Source organism: Myotis yumanensis, unplaced genomic scaffold (assembly GCF_028538775.1).
Source record: "Myotis yumanensis isolate MYYU_CA2020_CCGP unplaced genomic scaffold, mMyoYum1.0.hap1 SCAF_4, whole genome shotgun sequence".
NCBI lineage: Eukaryota > Metazoa > Chordata > Mammalia > Chiroptera > Vespertilionidae > Myotis > Myotis yumanensis.
This window is the reverse complement of record NW_027223755.1, coordinates 15812125-15837767: the sequence shown is the minus strand read 5'-3', so window position 1 is coordinate 15837767 and position 25643 is coordinate 15812125.

Here is a 25643-nt window from a genome sequence, read left to right as displayed (position 1 = left end):
TTTCTAGTTTAATTCATACAATCTAGGTTGGATTGACAGCAACACCTCTCAGTGCATAATGTGCATCTAAACTGTTAATACGATTTGCTTTTAGAATCCTCATAACAGGGGAATTGCTTCCACAGTATATTTGGTGGAAGCTAAAATCCTTTTTATTTTTTTTTTTCGTGGCTTAAACAACAGAAATTTATTGTCTCAGAGTCTGGAAGTAGAATTCAAGGTGTTAGAAGTTTTGTTTCCTTCTGGGGGCTGTGAGAATCTGTCCCATGACTCTCCTAGTTCCTGGCAGCCACTGATGTTCCTTGGCCTATACATGTCATTCTCCCTATGTCTTCCCATCATATTCCCTCTGTATGCATTTGTCTCTAGGTCCAAACTTCCCCTTTTTATAAGGACACCACTCATATTGGACTAGGGCCCACCCTACTGACCTCATTTTAACTTGATTACCTCAGTAAAGACTATTTCCAAATAAGGTCACATTCTGAAGTACGGGGGGACTTCAACATAATTTTGGGGGAGGAAACAGAATTTAACCCATAACAATGTTTATCCTCAATTCCCCATATTCCAGCCATGCTTCCCTCTTACCTTTCTGAACACCACACAACAGATCCCTGGAGGTCGGCTGCCTCTCAGGCATCTCGGCTTCCAACAACCACTTCTCCTCACTGCTCTCCAAAAGGACCCCAGGGCTCCCACATGTCCCTGCTCCTGGGACTCAGCCTTCTCTGCAGCCTCTGGGAGTCCCTTCCTCAGTCATTCCCAGCACTGTCCTCCGCCTTCTTTTTTTTAAAATATATTTTATTGATTTTTTACAGAGAGGAAGGGAGATGGATAGAGAGTTAGAAACATCGATGAGAGAGAAACATCCATCAGCTGCCTCTTGCACACCCTCTACTGGGGATGTGCCCGCAACCAAGGCACATGCCCTTGACCGGAATCAACCTGGGACCCTTCAGTCCACAGGCCGACGCTCTATCCACTGAGCAAAACTGGCCAGGGCACTTTTCCTCCACCTTCTTTAAGCTGCCTAGAGAAGAGGCTCTACCCCTTTGTCATCCACCATCCCACCCACCCCAGATGGCTCCTAGAATCCCAAATCCGGAAATCTTTCCTCAAGGCACCCCATACACTCAAGGCCAATGCCTATTTCTCTGTTGCCTTTGGCTGTACCAAACTCTGCCCCACTTTCCCAACAGAACTAGGCCTATCTACTCCCATCTCTTCCTCTGGATATGTGGGCTGGTTTCTCAGGATACCTAGGTTTCCTTTCTTTGCCCCCTCTCTTTAACACTTGGGGTTACAGTATCTGGTATCAATCTTTCTCTTCAGAGTCACCAGAAGCAGAAGAGATCTTAAAGCATCTTCAACAAACTCAAAGTATTCATTTTTCACTTTTATCCTAGATGAAATAAGTGATGCATTTTCAACAGTCATTTTGAATTCTTCATCAGTAGCCAGTTGCAATAATTTATCTATTAAAATTATAGTAAATTTTAAGTTATCATTTGATAAAAGATATGGACTTTCTATGTATATATCTTATTTTCATAGGAAGCAAGATTCAAGATGTTCCATCACTCAGGGTATTCTCAACATGTGGCCTCCAAAGTCACTGAGGATAGAGGAAAAGACAAAAATTGTGCATGGGAGAATTATGGGCCAGAACTGCAAAGCTGTATACAAATTGGCCACACTCTGCTGGTGAGAATGAACCCCACGGCCATCTAGATAAACTCAGTTAGAAACTCTGTTATTCACATGCACTGTCATAAGTAACCTGATCAGAGGGAGATCCAGATGCTCTGGAGTCGCCTATAGTGAGACCAGTAACCCAAATCAAAACGAGATGCCTGCAAAGGCTTGAGGAGGTCACATCTGCAAGAATTAGTTGTTGGTTGTTATGACCTGAATGTTTGAGTCCTGCCCCTCCACCCCCCGATTTATATGTTGAAGCCAAAACCACAAATGTGAGGGTATCATTAAGAGGTAGAGCCTTTGAGAGGTGATTATGATTAGGTGAGGTCATGAGAGTAGTCCTGTGATGGGATTAGTGCCCTTCTAAGAAGAGGGGAAGAGGCCAGAGGCCTTTCTCTCTCTGCCATGTAAGGACACAGTTAGAAGGCACCATCCACAGCTAGGAAGAAAGTTCTCACTGGGAATAGAATCAATGCCACATTAACCTTGGACTACCAGCCTCCAGATCTACACGGCCCCGAGCTTTGCGATTCCATTTTAACAGTCACAAATGTCCTCTAAGAATCAAATGAAAAAAATGTATTAAGAGTTCTCAAGATGTAGAAGGTATGAAAATTTCAGGATTATTTTTTTAAATGGTGTGAACTATATCACTCCATGTGCAATCAACATTCTCATTCTTGTTCCACCACAAGACAGCTGCGAACTGGACAACCAATTGCTTTATCCTCAAATTAAGTACATTTCCATTGCAGAATATTCACACGTTCGGGTCAAGAGTCATAAAGTCAGTGTCCTAATTGGGGAACCTAAACCTGCAGAAAGGATTGAGGTGCTTGTCTTTTATCTGAGATGTTATGTAACTTTGCAGGTTACAAATCTGTAAGCTGCCTCTGGTAAGCAGCCCGTGGCTTATTGGGTTACTTGGCAGCTTTTCCTCAAAGAGGTAAGAGCTCAACATTAACCATTCAAGATGAATGTGTGCCTGTCAACCCTTTTGAAACTTGGTGAATGGTGTTAATAAGCCTAAACTCCATTTGACATTTGTTTCTTTTTCATTTCACCGAAGTTTCTGTTAGCTTTCTCTTCTAGCACTATTTTCAATTCTACAAACCATTTTCTTTTAAGTGAATTTGTAAAAAGAAGGAGAAAATCTTGCAAGATACATTTCAACTAGACACAGGGAACCCTTTAATTGCTTTTTTCTATTAGAAATAAAACATATTTTACTCAAAATCTAAAGTTATTTGGAATTGCTAATATTTTGGCTGCCACATTGAAATTAAATTCATCAAGAAGTGAATAATGGGTTGATGTGTTTCTCAATAACTGACTTCTCAGTAATGCATAGACTCAATCTTAAGAATTTTCATTTCAGGTTCATTTTCTTTGGGTCACATTAAAACAGCAAGACGTGTTTAACCACATAGAAATAATGAAATCTTTTTACAGTTTAAGATTTGGGCTTAGATCATGATTTCCCAGTAATTCACTTTAAGATTGACTTTCAAAAGGATGTATTTGAATGGGTTGAGATATTAAATGTTTAGCAAACTCTATTTATGTTTCAGATTGTGTCCATGAACTGATGTGAAATATAGCATCCTCAGAGAGAACCCTGCAAAAGATAGCGCTCATATTCTTATGTTTTCTACTGTAAACACACGAATTTTAATTCTAATATACAGAATCTATCAAGGTCAGGGATATTTATATTAGTGATACCATAAAGGTTGCCTAAACCTAGAACTTCATGCACAATGGGATCCACTGAAAACTCACATTCTGTGAAAACCATAATCAGTTTATTCAAGTGTCGTGACCTTTTCGGATATTGACCAATGTACTGTTGACTGCTGATCTTTCCTCTACCCCTAAGCCCCTCTTACGTTAAACAGGTAGACCTTCTGCACACTGGCCTCCCAGAAAGAGAGCTGGAGCGGGAAGAGGGGGAATCAGAGCAGCCATTCCAGGTTTCAGAAGCTCCATGCTCAGGGAAAAGGCACAAACAGATTTGAGAGAGTGTCTGTTGAAGAAAAGCACACCTTCTGCTCTGCGTTCTCCCTCCTCCCTTACTATAAACTAAGAAGAAAAAAATCTTTCTAATCCTTGGGGACAGAAAAGACCCAGAGGGACAACTCTGAGATTAGGTCTCCAGTGAGGAGTATGGGCCTGTCATTTGCCCCACTCCCTGGTTATCAGAAGCAGAAAGCCTCACATGACCATTTCCAGAGAGATCTGAGGAGCTGGCAAGACCCCAAGGTAATAATGGCTATAAGGTCATCTAAGCAGATGGGATCCTAGAAAGCACAGGGTACCCTTGGCCCATAATGGAGCATGAACAGCTGAAAATTCCCCAAGGGGTTCCTGGGGGTAACCTCAGATGATGTCCAGCACTGTAGCATGCCCAGAAATGGCTCTGCAACAGCAGAGAGAAGGACAGAGCTAAGGGCCTTGAGGGATGAGTCAGTAGTGTCATTGGATGGACCTCAATGGACCAGATGGAGCAGTAGAGCAAGGCAATGCTGGGACAGCCAGATGAGTGGCAAACCAGTTCCTTCCCCCTCATCTAGTGTAGAGCACAACACAGTTTCCTCATTATGTAAACACACATTTGGAGGAAAAGAGGTAGAAATGGTGAGATAAACTTGAATTGCCTGAGATTAAATGTCCACTACCTGATGGAATGGGGGCTCCAAGTTGAATTAAATTCAACTTTTAAAGAATGGAGGTATATCATAGAACACTTCAATTTGTGATCTGAAATTCATACCTAGAATATATTTTATGTCTTCTGAAATCAGTATCTATAATTTATCTTTATGGTGGAGCATAGCATAACTTTAATTAGGCCTAGAAAAATCATGTTGGTTGAGGCTGGATCCTATTCAACGTGCCCTAGGTGTTCTTGGCACACATGAGATGGCCATATCTAGCTTTGAGCCTGTGTTACTATATCCTTATATCGATATGCTCAAAGTACATCATTGGGGCTGAAGTTTTGCCAATTGATTCAGTGGAAGGCTTTGCTTTCATCCAAAATCCTATGCAAGATTCTAGTTCTGGCAGTGTTTCCTCACTGCATTTCTCTCTGATCTCAGGCTCCTGTGTCTGCCAGCAGCTTCACTCGGTCTCTTTGTGGGAACCAGTGCACTCTCCCCCTCTGGCAGCTGTGTTCTCTCTGTAGGATCATCAGTCTTCTGCAGGCTGTGGTGATAGGATGGATTTTTAAACTCTTTTGGCAGAAAGAATCACTTCCTGCCCAGAGAGAAAGATGAAAGTGAACCCCACGCTGTGCAGAAACGTGGACACCATGACACTTCCTGCACAGCACAGTTCAGCTCCCACCACCCCGCCATGTGCACTCAGAACTTAACGGCCTCCGCTCTCCTTGACCTGGACCATATGAGCTACATCCACTTCTCAGCTGATGTCACATCTATTCAAGTAAAAGCTGTACTTGGCTATTCAGCTCTACAGCTTTAAAAGTTTAGATTGGTTACTGTAGTTCCTACTATTATCTGCACACATTTTAATATACTAGTAAGACACCCTCAGTAATTGAAACCTGTGTACCATACGTTAAAAAATAACCACCATGAAATCTCAAATCATTCAGTGTGGCTGTATGGTAGAAAAAAAGTGTTAAGTTATAATCACCAATTATTGGAATGCAAAGGAAAACGCCTGTATTTCTGATTCCTTTCTGTGACATGACTTTAAGTCAATACAAGTTAAGGAACCAGTGCAAAATCTCTCTTCTGTTGTCTCCATAAGCAGGTAAGGTCTTTGGTGTGGTTTGAATAATCTAGGAAACTGTACTTGTGGGTGTGAAAAGAGGCCTAGGGAGCAATAAGGATATCTAAGCCTCGTGCCAGAGCTGCCCAGGTAATTTCCTTCTACTGTTGTTTTTACATGTCCACAGCCCATAAGGATTTAGGAGTTATCACTAGATAGTGTCACTTATTTGGAAAATATATCCCATTCCACTCTCTTACTCATCTGCCCACTGCTCTATATTGCCACAATTGCCTGGTACATTGGAAGAGCTCAATAGCAGTTTGTAAATATGATTGAATTGGGACTTTTGGTAGAGATTGCACCTCCCTCCGAGGTCTCAGCCAGGAGCTTGTGGGGAGCATGAAGACCCTTTTCCCAGACCACTAGCTCTCTTTATTCAGAGAGCATGCAGTCTGGCAGAGGGGAGAACCCCAGATATGAGGGATTTGACCTTCGACCAATGGATATAATGTGTCTTTCGGATGATAAGACCACGCCCCTCTGCTGGATGGCAGATGTGCCCCGCCTCATTCCTGAGTGAGATCCCTGATGATCTTGGAGGACCAGGAAGACAGCCTCATGACCTTAAGGAGAAAATGAGAGAGGAGCACTAACAGCTGGTTTCCACTGACAGTAGCCCCTCCGATTACATTCAGTTTGTTTCTGACAGACCCCGTTGGAAGCAGATGACAATAAAATGGGCTATACATTTTTCACTAAAGCTCAGTCCAGAGGCAGCCAGGCAGGTGGTTGCTGGAGTCATACACCCGAAAGAGATGTAGCGAGACGGAGAAAATAATACCTACCGAACGGGTCTCAGAGAACATGAGATTCCGTGTCGGGGAACAATACTTGCCTCTGCTGCAGGTCCAGTTCTCTTTGGAGATTTTGTCCAACTGAGGGAGCAGGGCTGAATTGGTCTGAACCACAGAAGGGAAATTGGATGCAGCTACAGTTTTTCTCCCTTATCCCTTGGATGCTTTTGCCTCTGATCCAAATAGATAATAAACTATTGTGTATAAAAGGCATCAGTTTATTAACCTACTGGGTTCAGCCTACCCAGCATGGCCATCCCTGCCATGACCTCACAGATGTTGTCTTAAAATGTTAACCTTTTGTTTATTATGAGTTATCTCTTTCTTGGCTTGCATTTTTTATGTTTTAAAACATTACAACCAAATATTGTTTATTTTGATTACTGAGTTTTCTGACACCTTCAATTTTATGCTTGTATATATTATCACAAACTGGGCAGCTGAAAACAATAGAAACTTATTCTCTCAGAGTTCTGGAGGCCAGACGTCCAAAATCATGATGTCAATGGAATGACACTCCCTCTGAAAACCTAGAAGAGAACCTTTTCTTACTTCCTCCAGTCTCTGGTGGCTTCAGAGGCTCCTTGGCTTGTGGCAGCATCACTCCAGTCTCTGCCTCTGTCTTCCCAGGGCCTTCTCTGTGTCTCTGAGCGCCACATTGCCCTCTGCCTTTCTCTGATAAGACCCACCCTAAATCCAAGGTGATTTCATCTGGAGATTCTTAATTACTTTTGCAAAGAACCTTATCCAAACAAGATCTCATGAACAGATTCCCAGGGTTAGGACTGGGATATATATTGAGGGAGGCAAGAAACCTCACAGGTAATCTGACCATAAACTTCTAATTGGGCAGGTCATGATGGGTAGTCACGTCCCAGGCTTATCATCGCCTTAAGTAAGCCCTGACCATTGTTTCTGGGCCCCTGCGGTAACACTCCTTTGAAATGAGCCATAACCTCCCTCAAAAGAGCACATAATCTTGTTAATCCAATCCCATCCTCGCTTTTTCCCACCGCCATGTAAACTTTCTCAATTGCAAATGCATTAAAGAAGCTGCAAAACTTATTCTCCAGAGCATTTGAGATTTTGTTCCCCAGCATATGCCATCAGTTTGCCTCTCATAAACTTATAAAAATCTCTACAGGTTTACACATTTCTTACATCAACACAGCTATAGAAAAGTGAGAATTCCAATGGCATGTGTCATCTTTCACTCAAATGGCGCTCTCAACCTACCCCCTCATGCGACCATGGATGGGAGGAGAGGGTATCAGTGAACACTGCAAGAGCCTTGAAGGGACATCATAACAAGCACTAACTATTGAACTATCAAGTTACCTTCCGAACCTGTCCTCCTTCGCCAGCTTCCATGCTATATTTTAGCCTGCACACGGTTGTTTTAATACCACCTTACCTACTCTCCACTGCATGAACCCCTCTCACCCAGTCCTCTCACATGGCCAGACATGTTTTCCAAAAATGCAAAGCTGACATGTCATGCCACTGATCAAAAATTTCAATAGCCCCTACAAAATAAATTTCTAACTCTATATCAGGACTCACAAGACCATTTGTAACCGGACACTCAATGGGTCTGTGCTGCGGGTTACTAAAGGGTGTCCCAAAATTCAAGCAAGATTTGAATTTTGCATGAGCATTAACAACAACAACAACAAAAATTAAAAGCCTAATTTTACTTGGTTTATTGAATCAGATTCTAATATCCATTGCCCTTTGATTTCAATCCCTTCAATTTGATAAGCATTACCAAGTACCAATTATGGCCCAGGAGCAGGGACAATGACGACCAATGAAGACCACGGCTTTGTGTATGTGCCAGCAAAGCAGTGGAGGCCATTTACCCGATGTCCTATTCCATACATAACCCTATACTGTATACTTTATGAATCAATAAAAAATTTACAATTTTTCATTATAAACTTGTGTTTTCTATCAAAATTACTTCTTGCGTGAATTTTGGGACACTGTTTATTTGAGCCAGTTAAGCAGAGACAGGGTTGAATCATATGAGCATTTATTCCAGTACTGCCAGCATCAGGTCATCCACAAAAATCTGCTCTGCACCCCACCATAAGCCAGCTGCAAATATGGGGTAGAAGGACAAAGATTACATGGGGAAGTAAGCAAAAGGGTATGCCAAATGGGCAGTTTACAGGAGATTTGCAAAGGCCTAGGGGTAGCAAAGGCTGGGGGTCTTCAAAGGACAGGTGACATGAAAAGGGCTGGTGGCTCTGGTTTCTGCAACAAGGTTGTTAATCGTTCCATGATAATAAGCAGCTCCTTGATAGGGAGAATGGGCTACATTTCCAGGCTGAGCTCCCAGGTCCCATGTGCAACTCCCAACCAGGTTAGAATGTGCCTTCTTTAATCAGAACAAAACAATCGTGGATAACAAAGCCTGATTAATATTTCTTACCATTATAGCCGGTCTCCAACATTCTATTTCTGCCCCTAACACATTCATGATCTGACTCAACCTGTTTTTCCAATCTCTCTCTTACTCCACTGGACATATTGAATGTCCACTCAGGAATAGAGGGGAAACATAATGGTTTGGAAGTAGTGATGAGAAGTGAGAAGGAGAAAAAAACCCCTCCAAACCCTGAGCAGGAGAATAGCGGCATGCACATAAGTGCTTCAGATGAGTTGAGGGGTGTCGGCATCCAGTAGGGGCAGGTGTCTGTCAAGTCTGAAATTTTCCATCGCAAATATTTAACCCTTTCAGAGACTTATCCCATACTTTAATGTCACACAAATGTTTTATTGCTTTTCTTAACTATATATTTAAAAAAGATTGCAGGTGTCAAAATGCTCTTCACTGGGGAACAAAAAGTCAATATTGATTGATTGAGCTTCTGTAAATTGAAGGTACTGATATAGGAACTGAGATGAAGTGAAGTGTAGCCCCTACACTTACAGAGTTCACAGTCAGGGCCTTTACAAGCTTTGGATTTTTCATGAGAAATTCACTTATTGCAGAAAATTGTGGCTCAATGTCTCTTGTCATTCTCATATAACCAAAATCCTGGCCAAGACAACAGATAGAGAGATTGAATATGATGAAAAGAAAGATGTTCTGTAGAGAAAATGTAATGAATGCGGCCTGGGAGGCGGAGGACAGGCAAGGCTGGAAGTTTCTGGTGCACGGATGAAAGTCGAGGGCCTGGAGCAGGCCATCAGTGTTGGTCTCAGCAGGAAGGTCCTGGCAGGCAGTATGCATTGTCATTTTTACCTCTTGGCGGAAGAATCTTTTCTCTACTCTTCAAGATTCTTTCAGCTGGTCTAACAATTAAATCTGCCTGAGACAGATTAACAAGAAAAAATAGCCCAATTTAATTGCATATGTACATAGGGGAACCCCACATACATGGGGCTCCACATATACAAAAGGTCTAGGGGCAGAAAGTTAAAATGAAGTATACGTGTCATTCTGAGCTAAGGGTGAGTTAAGGCAGCTTGGGGCTACTCTTAGGAGATGAGGGACAAGTTAAAAGCTTTCACTGGAGCCTTCCAGCTCTCCAGGCATGTTCTTAATTTTTTTTTTTTCTTACGTAGTGCAATAAGACATCAGATACTGTTGTCAGTTGTCAACTAATGCTACGTAATAAGCTCCCCCCAAGGTCAGTGGCTTCTTACACAGCATTTACTTTTCTTGATCCCAGACCTGAGGATTGGCTGAAGTGGCTTTGGGCAGAAGTTCATCTGGGATGGCCTCAGGTCAGATTCATATTTGTTCCATTTGCCTCATTCTGAGAACCAGGTTGAAGAATCAGTAGGTAGTGCGGACAAGCTCTTCTAACAGTGATCTTGGGGACCAGAAGTGAGAAAAGCTGCACAACTCATTTAATATCACATTTGCTCACATTCCATCAACCAAAGCAAGACAACATCAGGGGGTAGAAAACCCACCCAGTGGGAGGGTGTAGTGTCAGTGCCTGACATTAAGATTTTTTATTGTAATGTGTCTGATGTTAAGCTTTTGCTTGTTGAGCATTGATTTCACAGACTTATTACTAGCTGTACAACACAGCTATCAGTGAAACAACTAGATAAAAAACCAGGCTGCCCCACCCATAAAGTTCCCCTTTAGAAAGGCCTGGGTAACTGAGATAACGGACTCCTTGAATGACCCCACCTTTCCCTTGCTGTGTCTTAATTCTTGCTCTTGTGTTTTCAATTTGCTAATAAGAGGGAACTCGTGAAACCCTAGGCACCACAACCTCAACTTCAATAAACACAGAGCCCCAGGTCCTTGCTCCCTCTCTCTCTACCCATTAACTTACTGTGTGGCCCTTGGATGTGTTGTGTACTCTCGAGAATTTGTAAGTAATAAGTCTTTTCTGTTTTTACAAAGTTCCCTGATGGTTGCAGCTGAGGTGCATCTTGCAATCATAATAAGAACCACAAGGCCTGAGCTAACTACATTGGTTCCCATCTGGGAAATGTCTGTGGGGGCTTGCCACAAGTAGCAAGCACCCAGGTGAGTGCCCCAGACATTCCTAGCCGATAGCATCACAGTTGATAGACTGAGATGACATAACACAGAGGGGGAGGCTAGTGAAGAGGTACAGAACAATGCTCCATTCTATCATTTCAGGTGAGGCTACAACCTTCGTAATCACAAGGGTTGGCATAGTGGCTAAATGCCACAGCTACTACATCTCCAATGTCCCGCCCTACACATGCACTTCATCCCATGTTATCACTAGTGATGACATGATTTACCATGATGCTACCGCATGCCATAAATTACCAGTGTCCTATTTCCCCCAGCAACATGGTTATTTAAGACCTCACCCAATATTAAGAATCACCTGATCCCAGAAACACATTTTCAGGCTCTGTTTCCTGAAGCCACTCCTGGTACCAATTATGTTGTCTGACATAGAAAATAATGTTATACCTGGTTTATATTCATAATACTTTATGAGAGATCAAACTGAATATCCAGATTTTATACATCCCATTGATAGGAAAGAAAAAAAATACATATATATATATATATATATATATATATATATATATATATATATATATATATCACCTATCCTTTAATAAATCTTACTATTCAAAAAATACATAAAAATTCTTGGCATTATTCCCTCCTCAGGTTCTTTGTAACAGATATTAAAAATCCCCAATATCGCTAAGAGTTTTAAAGACACAAGAGTTATATAATGCAAAATTTATAAATGTAGTACTAGTCAAACAATTGTGTTCATGGGGAACTGTAAAGTAGAATACATATAAAAGCATAGTAAGCCAGGCCAACATGGCTCAGTGGTTGAGTGTTGACCTATGAACCAGGAGGTCAAGGTTTGATTCCCCGTCAGGGCACATGCTCAGGTTGTGGGCTTGATCCCCAGTAGGGGGCGTACAGGAGGCAGCCTACCAATGATCCTTTTTCATCATTGATGTTTCTATCTCTCTCTCCCTCTCCCTTCCTCTCTGAAATATATATATATATATCTTTTTAAAAGCATAGTAAAAATTGGGGGAAAAACCCCACAGGTCTTTTAATGTCAGTTGTAATTGAAGGGGTTCAGAACAGGTCTCCCCAGGATGTGCCATTTGGCATGTGAATTATTTTGAGCTGAAGACAATCGAGACCCTGAAGGCTCACAAGAAATTTCGACCTCTCCCTTAAATAATTTAAATTAGAGGCCTTGTCCGTAATAAGAGTTATTAACAGAGATAACTTTTTATGATCTTTTATAGGCCAGGGCAAACATCCAATTACTGAATCTGCTCTTATTGTCCTGCAATGACCCTCCTCCCCTTTGAAGCTCAGGCACCTGACCTCATCCTTAGTTCAGGATGTCTCCTTTTCCCTTTCTGTCTCTGAACCTCACTTGTATGTGGAATCTCTTCTCTCTCGTGTATGTGAGGTTCCCATATGTATTGTGTGTAACTAAATTGAGTTATTTTTCACTTTTTAATCTGTCTCATGTGATTTGATTATTAGACCAGCCAGAAGAACCTAGAAGGGTAAAGGAAAGTTCCTTCCTCTCCCCCATAGTAGAGACTCACAAGTATCCCAGGAAATTTTATCAATATATCATCTTTATGAAAAAAAAACAATAGAACATAAGGAGATTTTGCTGGTGAAAATTGGAATTTAGACGAGATCTGCACAAACTCAGATGGAGATCCTCATCACTCTTTGCTTTAGATTTTTAAAAGAGTGAGAATAAAATCTAGACTCAAAAATATCCTTTAGATTGTCAAGCAGTTAGTTTTTTTATATCATATCTTAGATTTTTTTTAAGTACAAAACATAGCTGTTTCTTATTTATTGTTAAAGAGAAAACCATAGGCCCCAAATGGCAACACTGTGCGAAAGCCCATGGTACAAAACCTAGATTCAATACCTGACCTAGTTGTTGTTAACCTCTCCCCAAAATATAATCTTAATCAACTAGTCTGGAGTTTTCTGATCAACACCAATGAGGTATCTGTCACTTGGGCCCTCTCTATCTCCTATAGAAAGAAAAAACAATCTGCATGATAAAATCCTTGCCATTCTCTTCCCCTAAAAAGAAGGTGCAATGCTCTAAGACAAGTATTTTCTTTTCTTTTGTTCATAGCTCCCTTGTCTCACCCTTCTTTCTATAAAAACCTTCCTTGTGTACAACCCCTCAGAGCGCCTTTCCCGTTGATAGATTGGATGCTTGCCAATTTATGAATTATTCAATAAAGTCAATTAGATGATCAAATTTACTCAGTTGAATTTTGTTTTTTAACATTATACACATAAAACATAAAAATCCATGAAAAGTATGCTTTCTCACATCAAGCAACTACAAATCACAAGTATTTTTTTCCCAACCCAAAGAGGTGCACAGGGAGTGACAACGGAGATTGCTTGCTGATGAAAATGTGATTACTACATTCGGTGATGAGGAGACACCTGCATTCACTTTTAATTCATCATCTGTTTGTTCTCACAAACTGGACACCTCAAAAGTCTTCAAAACATACACATGCAAACAAAAGACATTATGTTATCATCTGCATGCTGAAAATTTCATTATTTGCACCTGGCCCTGAAATGTCACTTCTTAAGGAAAAGGATTTAGGGAGCTTTGGAGCATGAATCCGGTGCTAACCAACACTGACAGGCAGGAAGAGTGGAGCTTTCTGCCTCACACAACTATGCTCCCGTCCTGTCTGGGAAGGCCTGGGGACGCCCACATGGCCCTGTCCAGTCGTAACTCTACCTTCAGGTAAAGTGAGAAAGCTCTATTCCCCGGTAGACTGCAAGGACTGGGTGAGAAAGGAGTTCGAATGCTCTCCACGCTCAGGCATGATGGATGTGGAGATTCCATCTGGCAAGAGAACAGAAGCACTGACCATGGCTGGGATGGCCACATGCGATTATTGGCAAATTCGAGACTTTCCTTGATAGCTTTTCTCTTCCTCCCAGCAAATACTTCTTCTTGGGCATCAGCCACGAAAGGTAAATGACTTCAATAGCCGGTCTACTTGCAGTTCAGACACTATTTTTTCAGATCTCACCTTTCTTTCCACTTTGAACCTCCCTTCAGTAGGATGGCAGGAAACAAATCTACCTTCCTTTGGGTTAGGGCTTGGCAACTGTGTGTTCTGCTTTGCCTGGGACAGTCCTAGCTTATGCTGTTTATCCCAGTGTAATTTTAAGTACTCTCAAATGTGTGCCAGTATTGACATGTGCTCACCCTGGTAAATCACCTCCCCAGTCCCCAAGTCATCTCAAAGTTCCCAGAGGCTTACATGCTTTGGTGTAGGAGGAGGAGACAAGGGTCTGATCATTAAATCGCACAGGTTTCCTCAGAAATGCCCATCTTTGGCATGTGTAGACAACCAGTCTGTGGACTGGGACTTTCTGCCACCTCTCTGTCATGCAGGGGAAGGGCCATCTTTCTGAGTCTGTCCATGTCATAATGCAGAGAAATGACATCTCCTTCTACAGTCTGGCTGGATCCCTGATACAATGCCATTGCCCATGTGGGAGGCAGACTGCTATGGAATCCTGATATTCATGCTCCCTCAACTGTGGGATGGACCTAGTGACATGCTTCTAATAGAACACAGCAAGAGTGGTGGGATGTCACTCCCAACATTAGGCTACAAAAGACACTGGCTTCCATCTTGTGTGCCACCTCTTGCTCTCTTGCTTCATTGCTGATGGAAGCCAGTAGCCATATTGCAAACTTCCCTAAAGAAAGTCCCATAGGAACAACCAGCAAAGACCCGAGGCTCTCAGTCCAACAGCCCACATGAGTGAGCTGGGAAGCAAATCATCTCCCTGTCAAGACATGAGGTGACTGAAGCATGTGAGAGACCCTGGGGAGATGACCCAGTTTAGGGTGAATTTAGGTCCTGACTCACAGAAACTGAGATGGTAAATCTTTGTTGGTTTAAAGTGCTACGTTTGGGGTAATTTCTGACATGGAAATATGAAACTAAGAGAGCTTTTTCTGTTCCTGGGCCCTACATACCTGTCTCATTGATGCCAGGAATTAGGAAACAAATCCCTCCTCATAACAGCGATGTCTTTTATTTTCTGTATTCTGATACTTTGACATCTGGGGCCTTGCTGACTCTATAGAGACTTCCTCTCCCAGGATGAGCCAATACTTAGAGATGGTAAACAACTCCCCTGCAAGTACAAATAAACCAACCCAGAGCCCACACCTCAACCACCTTCTCTCTGACTCTCATACTACAGGCCACTATCCACCTGTCCTAATCACCCCCAGGGTCAAGTACCAGACAGCAAGGAACATGCTCTGGGCTCCAGAGCCTGAGAAAATCATTCAGACCAGCCAATCCTAAGCCTGCTTACCCTGCCTTCCCCATTTTTACCTGCAGGAACCACAATAGAAATTCTCACCTGTTTCCCCCCATCCCATCTGGCTCCCAACTGACCCTGGTGCTTCCCCAAGTGGCCCCTCGTGGTTTGGTGTGCCCCTTCCCCTTGAGAATTGTAACAGACTGACTTTTCAATGCCAGTGGTGTCCTGATCTATTGGCCTTACTATACTACAAATTCCCTCTTAATTCACTAATATGTTAAAACACTCCTCCTTTCATCTTCCCTCTAATCAGAAATACCTTTTGTAGTTTTGTAGGTTTAAAAGAAACTCCATTTCCTTCTTGCTTCTGTCTAAATACCATACCTGTCTTATTTACCCAACCCAATCACTAAATGTCACGGATCATAGGTATTTCTTGTTCTCAGTCTATGTTCCTAATCTTTTTATAAATAAAAAGAATGAAAAACACAGAGGTTAATACAATAAAATATGCTGCTGTAGCTGTGCATGACTTTCAAAAATGTGAAACTTTTCCAAAGATAGTCTTGAAGCCAAACCGGTTTGGCTCAGTGGATAGAGCGTCGGCCTGTGGACTGAAAGGTCCCAGGTTCGATTCCGGTCAAGGGCATGTACCTTGGTTGCGGGCACATCCCCAGAGGTGTGCAGGAGGCAGCTGGTCGATGTTTCTCTCTCATCGATGTTTCTAACTCTCTATCCCTCTCCCTTCCTCTCTGTAAAAAAATCAATAAAATATATTTTTTTTAAAAAAAGATAGTCTTGAAATGAGCGGGCCCCAGGAAAGACCTGGACAGGAAATGGACAGAAGATGAATCTTCAAGGTCCATAAGACAGAAAATGAAGGCCTACAGGAAGCAGGCTGTGCTGAAGATGATCTTAAGGATTTATATGCCAAAGAGGACCATCAGAAGTTCATTAAGTGGATCAAAATGCACAATCAATGGGATTTCTACATGTAGACTATTTTTAAAAGAACTACTTTCTCCTATGTTCCAACACTAGGAAGAAGTCTATGATTAAAAGCAAATTCTGCCACAAATGTTGACTTCTGAACACCAAAAAGTTTTTTTTTAAAGCCTTGGGTATAAAATTAGAAGAAATACAAAAAGGGCTATTCTAAGTATGTGTATGCTTTTCCATCCACACACACACCCCCAGGGTAAATTTATATTGAGAAGTTCATTTAATAGAAGCCTTCTTGAAAACCACAGCCCATGTGGCAAGGTTTGTTTTACATGGGTCACTAATGTAGAAAACTTTGATACCTTATGTTGAAAGTAGAGCAGTCAATTAATTCCATGAGTGTGAACTTGGCATCGTATTCAATTTACCCTTAGGTGAAAGCTGCCAGCTTTCCAAATACTGGTTTCTAAATAAAATAAAATATTTAGTTCTCTGACTTGAAGTAAAAAAAAAAAAATGCTGCTTTAATTCAAGAAGCATGAGCTGAAAATCCTGTATATTTTGTCTTCTTGTTTCCCCTAAAGGCGTCCTGGGCAAAATTTGTCTTCAGAAGAAACAGGAATTCTGCTTTCTAACCCTCTGCAGAGAGATGCTTAGCCATCTGGCTCAGACCCTGTATTAGTCAGGATAGAATGGGTTATGCCACAGTAACAAACAATTCAAAATCTTAGAGGCCCAAGGGGGAAAAAGATTTATTTCTCCCTCATACAAACTATCCATGAGAGATTGGCAGTAGTGCTCTGTCCTGCATAATCTCTGAGTAATCCACACTAATGGCACAGCCATAGTTCAAATGCTGTTCATTTCTATTCTAGAGAGAAAGAACATACTGGAGGATGTTGAACCTGCCAGTAATGACGGAGCCCTCACCTCACTGGGCAGTGCTCCTCTCATGGGCCCACTAAAGCATGACAGGTCCAGAAATTCAATCTTTATGGGTCCAGAAGGAGAGGACAACTGGATATGGGGGAGTTGTCCCAATGACAACCACTAGTCCCCTTATGAAAACCAACTTGAACAAATGGAAATGCACACCAGGCCCAGCTCTCCTGCCTGTGCAGTGGATTCAGTAGCATGTTTTTGATCAGATTCCAGAGTGCTAAACAATGTTTGGTTTTGGCCATTTTGTCGAGCTTTAGAGCTGCTTTGGAGGAGGGGACTTGCATTGCCAGAGCTAGGATGACTCCCAGAGCACATCATTTTTTTAAGAGAGAGAGAAAAGGAGAGGGAGAGGAGAAAGAGAAACACCAATGAGAGTGATACTTCTATTGGGTGCCTCCTGCATGCCCCTCTTGAGCCAGTAACCTGGGCATGTGCCCTGACTGGGAATGGAACTAGGAACCTCTCAGTGCATGGGATGATGCTAAACCAACTGAGCCACACTGGCAAGGGCTCCCATAGTAGATCTTAACCCCCATTAATTCTTCAGAACAGCTTACACACACACAGACACACACACACACACACACACACACACACACACACACACACTGCACTCCCTTGTCTATCACTATATAGTACTACATATCACCAGTGAAGCACATGTCTGGAATTAATGTTTCCCCTGGTAGAGGTATTGGGAGACACAGAAACGCTCACATTCTTCTTGCAGCCCCAGAACCCAGCAGGGTGGCTGGCCAGGGCACGAATCATTGTCTCTCCTGACATCTAATTTTTTAGGACAAATTTCAAAGGCACCTTGCTCCACCACCTTATTGTAATGAGCAGTACATTCTAAATGCCAAAGCTAAAAAGTGCCTCCAGCCCACAGGTGAGGTTAAGGCGCTGAAGCCGTACCTGCTCAAATGTAACAGAACCCACTGCAGCACGGCTAGCGCTGCCAGGGTGCTTCAGAAACATTCTCCCTCCAGAAAATTTCCCCAGCTCACACTGACAACATTCTGAAAAGGCTTCCACCACAACAAAAAAGATAAAGAATTGTTTAGATAGAAAACACTCCAATCTTTTCCATGTATTGTCTAAGCCGATCTGATTATCTCATGAGAATAATTCCAAACCCTTGTCAGAGCATAACAGGTTTCTCCATAGGTCTAGTTGGAAAGGGAAAGAAAGACTACATACAGCTGTTCCAAGGCTGGGAAATGCTGTGCAGACCTGACAGCTGTTTCCATGCCAGAGAGTTCCAGCAATTTCTAATTAATTCCAGCTCAGGAGAAATTTTATGATCTGAGTCACATGATTCTGCGTGTATCTGGGATGCTTTCTCTGCCTGTTTTGAAAGCCCCTCCAGCAAAGTCTGTCTATTTTCTTCATATTAAAGGGCTAATTCATTAAGAAGCAAAAATATTATTTTATTTTTGAGGTTAGCGTACCCACAGGAGTCAACCACCAAAGCCTTAAGGAATTAGAAAAGGTAAAACAAAAAATGGAAGAAAAATGTAGCAGTATGACTGATGGTGCTCCTTTGGTAAAGATTAAACAGAGCTTAACAAAGCTGACGCAGGAAACTGTTCAGGTGGACATTGGAATCGGTGGAACACACATTACTCCAACTCTTTGATGCCAAGAAATGAGCAATTGGGATAATTGCATCTACTAGCGAATGGCATGCATGTTTGTGCTTTTTCAATATTGTTCGGTGACTCCCTAAGAATCCTAAGTTAACTGTAATAATCTATTGGTATAAAACATTTTATAAAGCACTTTCATGCACAGACTGGGAAGATATTTATTATTTCTACCTTACAAATTAAAACACTGAAGTTCTCAGAGACTGAATGATTCCTGATCAATTTTAAGGTCATGGCCAGTCATTGTCAGAAAACACTCATCAGCAGATTTTCCAGCCCCATGACCATCACTTCTTCCACTTGGCCCACTTCCTTATCACCTCATTCACTGGGCATACACATCAAGCTTTTCCTATGTTCAAAAGTGCCATCTTCCCTAAGAGCGTCTATTTATTCTGCAGGGAAAGTATCCATATTTTTGATAACCTGTGTGTGGTTCCAAATTTCATTTTTCCATCTGTCGACAGAAATGTGCTGTAGAGAATAACTCTCCTTGAGGCTGACCGAAATGAGAGCATAAGGCAGATCTGAGTAAGCATTACTGAATATGGAATATACTTAAAATTAATAAGCATTCTTTATCTAGTCAGCCATAAGAAAGGCTGAAATAGCACCATTTACAACAACGTGGATGGACCTTGAGAACATTATGCTAAGTGAAATGTCAGTCAGAAAAAGCTAAGAACCATATGATTTAACTCATATGTGTGATATAAAATTGAAACTCATGAACACAACAAAAAAGTATTCTTGCCTGAACTGTACAGGACTCTTTTCTCTGGGACAAAATTCCCAGAAATCAACCTATAATACACATTTGCAAAATCCCTGATACCAAACACTAAAAGAGAATTTATTTCTTGCTAAAATGGAAGTCGGGCAGTGAATACAATTTCCATCAAGGTAAACAAAATAACAACCCATGACCCTTTCACACATTCATTCAGACTATGTCACTCCACATGCTAGTCTATTGATAAGTGTTTGAGGGGCCGAGGAACACTTTCCTGCCCTTGTTAATGTGATCAACCAACATAAAAATATTTAAGGGGACCAAATTTGATAGAGGTACATTTTTTAAAATATGATTTCTTTTTAGAGAAAGAAGAAGGGAGAGGGATAGATAGAAACGTAGATGAGAAACGTCATCAATCAGCTGCCTTCTGTCTATGATCCCTACTGGGGATTGAGCCTGCAACCCAGGCATGTGCCCTGACCAGGAATCAAACTGGGACTTCTTGGTTCATGGGTCGATGCTCAACCACTGGCTGGGCTGATGGAGGTACTTGACTGTCACCATATTTGATTATTTTTTGAGTTTATTAGTCAAGATAATTAACACTCATTGTTGCAACAAACCCCAAAATCAGAGACATAATACAAAAAGTCTAATTGTCACTCACACAAAGTGTGGTGAAGTTTTTAGGGATCTGAATTGCTCTCATGGGGTGTTTTCAAACACTAGACGTGGGAGTAGCACACACCACTTCCATGCACAGTACAGCAACCCGTTTCATAGCCCAACCCCACAGCCAGAGATGTTGAGGAAGGCAGTCTTCCTGTTTAGCCATGGAAGGCAATGACGAGGGAGGCACACAGCCTCATTTCTGCCCACACTGAAAGAGAAATGTCTATGCAGCTGGTCTCCTTCTGCAACCACATCATTCCAAAAGCACCAAATGCTCTGTTTTGGAGAAATAACCAACAAGAAGTTACTAGCATTAGAGGGGTTTCTCTGCTAAAGAGTTACTCTCAAAGCCTCAAAAGCTCCTACTTTAAGGACTAGAAGGAGGGAGGAGATGTGCAGGGAGGAGGTTGTACTGAGAAGAGGGGATGACTATCCACAACTCCAGTTTCATAATCCAATACAGATTTTCTATCAAAATATATGCATTCATATATGTATATAATTATATAAATAGAGGCCTGGTGCATGAAATTGGTGCATTTGTGTGTGTGTGGGGGGGAGGGGGGGGAGGCGTGCCTCCCTCAGCCTGGATTGTGAGAGGGCACAGGCCAGGCTGAGGGACCACACTGGTGCATGATCGGGGCCAGGGAGGAATGTAGGAGGTTGGCCAGCCAAGGAGGGGCCACCGGAGGGCTCCAGGGCATGTCTGGCCTGTCTTGCTCAGTCCCCATCAGCCAGACCCTAACAGCAAGCTAACCTATCAGTTGGAGCATCTGCCCCCTGGTGGTCAGTGCATGTCATAGTGAGCAGTTGAGTCGCCTTAGCATCCATTAGCATATTACACTTTGATTGGTTGAATGGTTGACTGGACAACCAGAAACTTAGCATATTAGGCTCTTATTATATAGGATATACATATATGTACACATATAGAGAAATACATAGATATAGACATTATAGACCTAGAGACATAGACATAGATATAGATATATAGATAAAGAGATAATTAAGTATTTCTGCTGAGCTGACCAGGGCAAGCTTTGTCATATAATTTGGATTGGCCACCTTGGAACCATAAATGTTTAGGGAACTCTGGATTCCCACAAAGGACTATGTTCATCAGCATCCAAATGCATCAAATGCTGCATTTGAAACTCTTCTTATAGTGTCCTCTACGCTTTTCTGTAAAGCAGTGCCAGTGGGTACACTCATGATCTATGTCATGTGTTTTCCTCAGGATTGAACAAGAAAAGGTTTCTGTGATAATGCTTCACTTTACTGTCCCTTGGTCCCTTACATGCTGTTCCTCGGTGTCCATGCAGCCATCACTCTGTAGGTGTTAGAATCCATGATTTTATGTATTCACCTTTTCATAGCTTAAGAAGTTAAGCTGCACAGATTAGCTCCTTATACAGTCCAATTATTTTGTGTGTTTTTTTTCTTAAACCTTGAAGAAGACACAGCTAGGCTTAGTCTTCCATATCCTGACCTGTGTTAAACCTGTTTCCATTAAAAAAAATGAGACTAAAATAATTTTGCTAACCTTCCAGAACACACCTAAGGAAGAAGAATGGACAAAACCAATGACACTGAATTCCCAGCCATGCATGCTATTGCAATTCAGCTGCCCCACTTTTAAAATGTGGGTGCATCAGAATCTGTAGAAATACAGTATGCATATAGATTTTGAAATAAATTAAATAAGGCCGGTCAGTTCTCAACGGCTCCATTCATATGTTTACTACACATATTTCTTTCCCCAAGAGTGGAACAATGTATGTGAGCCTAATAGAAACAGAAATTCCATTTCTTAAACCGTGCAGTCCATTCCACATTGACACAGAAAGTATCACTTGTTCTCTCACTCAAGAATGTTCCAGATTCGGTGGCATGTATAACATATCAAGAGACAGTTGTCTGCCCATACCAGAGTGGTGTACATTTCATGTTCAAAGTGCAATCAGTTTTGTGTGACAATGCTGTGCCATTGGGAATTTTGAATTTATTGCGGAAAAAATAAAAATGGTCACTAAAGTAGGTGGCTGTAACTATTTCCCCACTTTCGAAGAGTATCATTTTTGTCTTAGAAAAATATTAGAAACCAAAGAACTTTGTTAGGTAATTTAACCACTCATATATTTTCATATACTTCTAAGTTTATTATATATTTTAAAGAAATAAAGGGAACTCTTACAAGCAGCAGAAAAGAAATAATGTTCAAATTTCTTTTTTATTATTGTTTTATTTGATTAAGAATACATTAAGAACCAGCACAGCTGATATAAATATAGGGCAGGACAGCATTTTCTAAGCCATGTGTATGGAACACTTCATACCATTAGAAATAGAGCTCATGGCCAAAAAAAACTGGGAGTGCTTGAATAAATTAAATTGGACCAGTTCTTTTATTGAATGACTTTTCAGAGCCCTTAATAAACTAATATACATCAAGACTCTCCCAGATGTATGGTCTCCAAATGCTGTGTTTTCTAAACTTACTTGGCCACCATAAAGTCTTCGTGGCAGACCTCAGTTAGCATCTTGAGTCACATTAGTGTCTACAGAACAGAGTTTGGGAAAGTTGCAGTCGGGACTAAAACCCCCTCTTGGAATTCCTAAAAAATTTATCCTTGCTATGTCTACACAATGGCAAAGGAATTCAGCAGGTAACTGGCGGGAGGGTGAGGGGGGCGGATCAAAACCAATTAGTTCTATGTGAAAGCGTTTTGTCAACACAGCAATAATGCATTGAGTCACTGCAATGAGATACCTGTGCCATCTAAAAGTAAGCACCCAGCCCTCGCCGGTTTGGCTCAGTGGATAAGAGTGTCAGCCTGTAGAGTGAAAGGTCTCTGGTTTGATTCTGGTCAAGGGCACGTACTCTGTTGCAGGCTCCTTCCCGGCTCGAGCCCTGTTCAGGGCATGTGCAGGAGGCAACCAATTGATGTATTTCTCCCATGTAGATATTTCTGTCTTTCCCTCTCTCTTCCAGTCTCTCTAAAAAAACACAATGGAAAAATATCCTCCAGTGAGAATTTAAAAAATAAAAATGATAAAAAAGTAAGCACCTAATTAGGAAAATAACCTAATTGAGGCATAACCAAACTTCAAGAAGTAATAAAACAGTCACATGGAAACTGGTTATATCTCTCAGACACACCTCCCATTTATTTATTTTACAAATAATGTAAGGCATCTTATGTATAAGCCAGGCATTGGACCAGTTGCCAATTGCACAGTAGTGAGCAGACCCTCAAAATCTCACTTGCACAAACGTTTCAGAGTCCCTGGTGGGATCATCCAGGCATTATTTTTATATCTCTTCTCCTGGTGATATACAGGGTGGGGAAAACGTGGGTTTATAGTTGTTCATATGGAAAATACTATAATAATTAATAAATAATAATACAAGAATAAACTCTCACAAGAGTAAACCTACTTTTGCCAGACCCTGTATATCAGGCTTATGTAAGGTTTGCCACAATAGAGAGGAATTATACTTACTATTACAATAAGAGAATACTAGGAATGTGTTAAAACGGAACATTCCTACTAAAGATTACAGATAAATATAAGTCAGTATGCAGATGATTAAGTATTTTATTTTAAATCTTTTTAAATACACATATGGTACTCTCTAAGCAATTAGTGAAGTTAGAGCCAAAAAATGACATTTTTATCTCAAGTTTCTATTGAGTTTACAAAACATTTTTTTTTTTTACAGGTTTCCTCTAGACACTTTCCATCCCAAGAAACCATGAAGCTGTTATGTTTAGGAAATGTCACAACATTCCCCCCACACCATAAAGGAACCGTACTACTATACCATTTCCAGGCAGAGTCATACATTTTCCAAACAAAACATGAGCTAATCTAGAAGTCTTTTTTCAATATGTAAACTTTCCATGTTGTCCATGCTTGCCAGGTTAGAGATGGGGCCAGAGAGATTACAACATTAATGGAATGTAACTTGCTTATGTAATATAGGAAACTGCCATCCTTTCATCAAGTCTAAGGGCCGGGTAAATTGGGGGAAGGAGGTAAAATTGGATTGAACCCCCTTTTTCCTTTCTAGCTTGAAGTACTCCCCTTTGTCCATCCCACACTGCAGGCCTTGGTAGCAAGGAAGAGAAGCAAGAAGAGCAGTAGCAGTAATGGAGGAGGACGCCTAGAAGGGTCTGGAGTGGGCGGTGTGTGAGCATGTACAGGAGTGCCTGGGTGAGGGGGAAAATGAAAGGAGAAGCACTTTTAAAAGATGGAGAATGACTCCACTGATGTCTTCATTTACAGCAAATGTAAAAATCCACCTTTAAAGTGGGGGGATAAGTGATTACATTTTTATTTTATTTTCCCATCACCACTTAGCCCCTCTATGCCCTCTTCCACCTTCACCCCCGCCACCCCTGCAATCACCACACTTGTCCATGTCCATGAGTTCTCTCTCTTTTTTGTTCAATCCCTCCACCCCCAAACCACTCCCCCCCCCCGCAAACTGTCTGCCTGCTCTCAATCTATGAGTCTGACTCTATTTTGCTTGGTAGGAGAATTGGTTAGTTTTCAACTGTTCTAAAGTCCTTGTATTATGTGACAAGAGAATAAAGATTAACTTTAGACTGTGTTAAATCAATTATTCTATTGATTTTTTAAAGAGTAACCACTAAAATTATATGAATACCATGCATAACCTCCAGGAAAATAAAAAAAAATGAATTTTAAAAAATCACTCAATTGTGTATTTTTAATATACAAAAACAAAAGAAAAAGGAGAAAAACAAAATCCAGGTATATGCGTTATAACGGACAACCTTAACACATTAAGACATAGACTGATTGATGAATTTCCAGGTGAAAAGAGACACCAGGAAAAACCACCCAAAAGAAAGCAGATATGGGTATGTTAGTAACACACAAAAGACTTTATGCCACAAGGCATTCTTAGTGATACAGATTTATCACGAAGATATGATATAAATGTTCATATACTATTACTAGAGGCCTGGTGCACAAAATTCATGCATGGGGTAGGGGTGGGGGTTCACTCAGCCTGGCCTGCACCCTCTCGAAATCCGGGACCCCTCAGGGGAGGTCCGATGCCAGTTCAGGCCCAGTCCAGCAAGGATTCCTGTGGGATCAAGCCTAAACCGGCAGTTGGATATCCCTCTCGCAATCTGGGACCCCTGGCTCCTAACCACTTGCCTGCCTGACTGATTGCCCCTAACCACTCTGCCTGCCTGCCTGATCACCCCTAACTGCTCATCTGCCTGCCTGATCACCCCTACCTGCCTCTGCCTCGGCTCCCGCCTCTGCGGCTTCATCCGGAAGGACGTCCGGGAGGACATACGGAAGGTCATTTGGCTGTCTGGTCTAATATGCTTTTATTATTATAGATATCACACAGGCCTTGAGGCAATTAAAGGTTTTTGGCTTTTATCTACAGTAAGGTTCCATGTAAACTCTTCTTTATCAATTTTCCTTTGTACCCACATGCAGCTTATGTCTGCCTTCATTTAGGGGAAAGTTTCCTTTATTACACCTCTGTGTGCTTTTCTCTGTTCCACTGGTCCAGCTCTCTAATGAAAGGAAACCATTGATTACTATTTTGCAAAAAT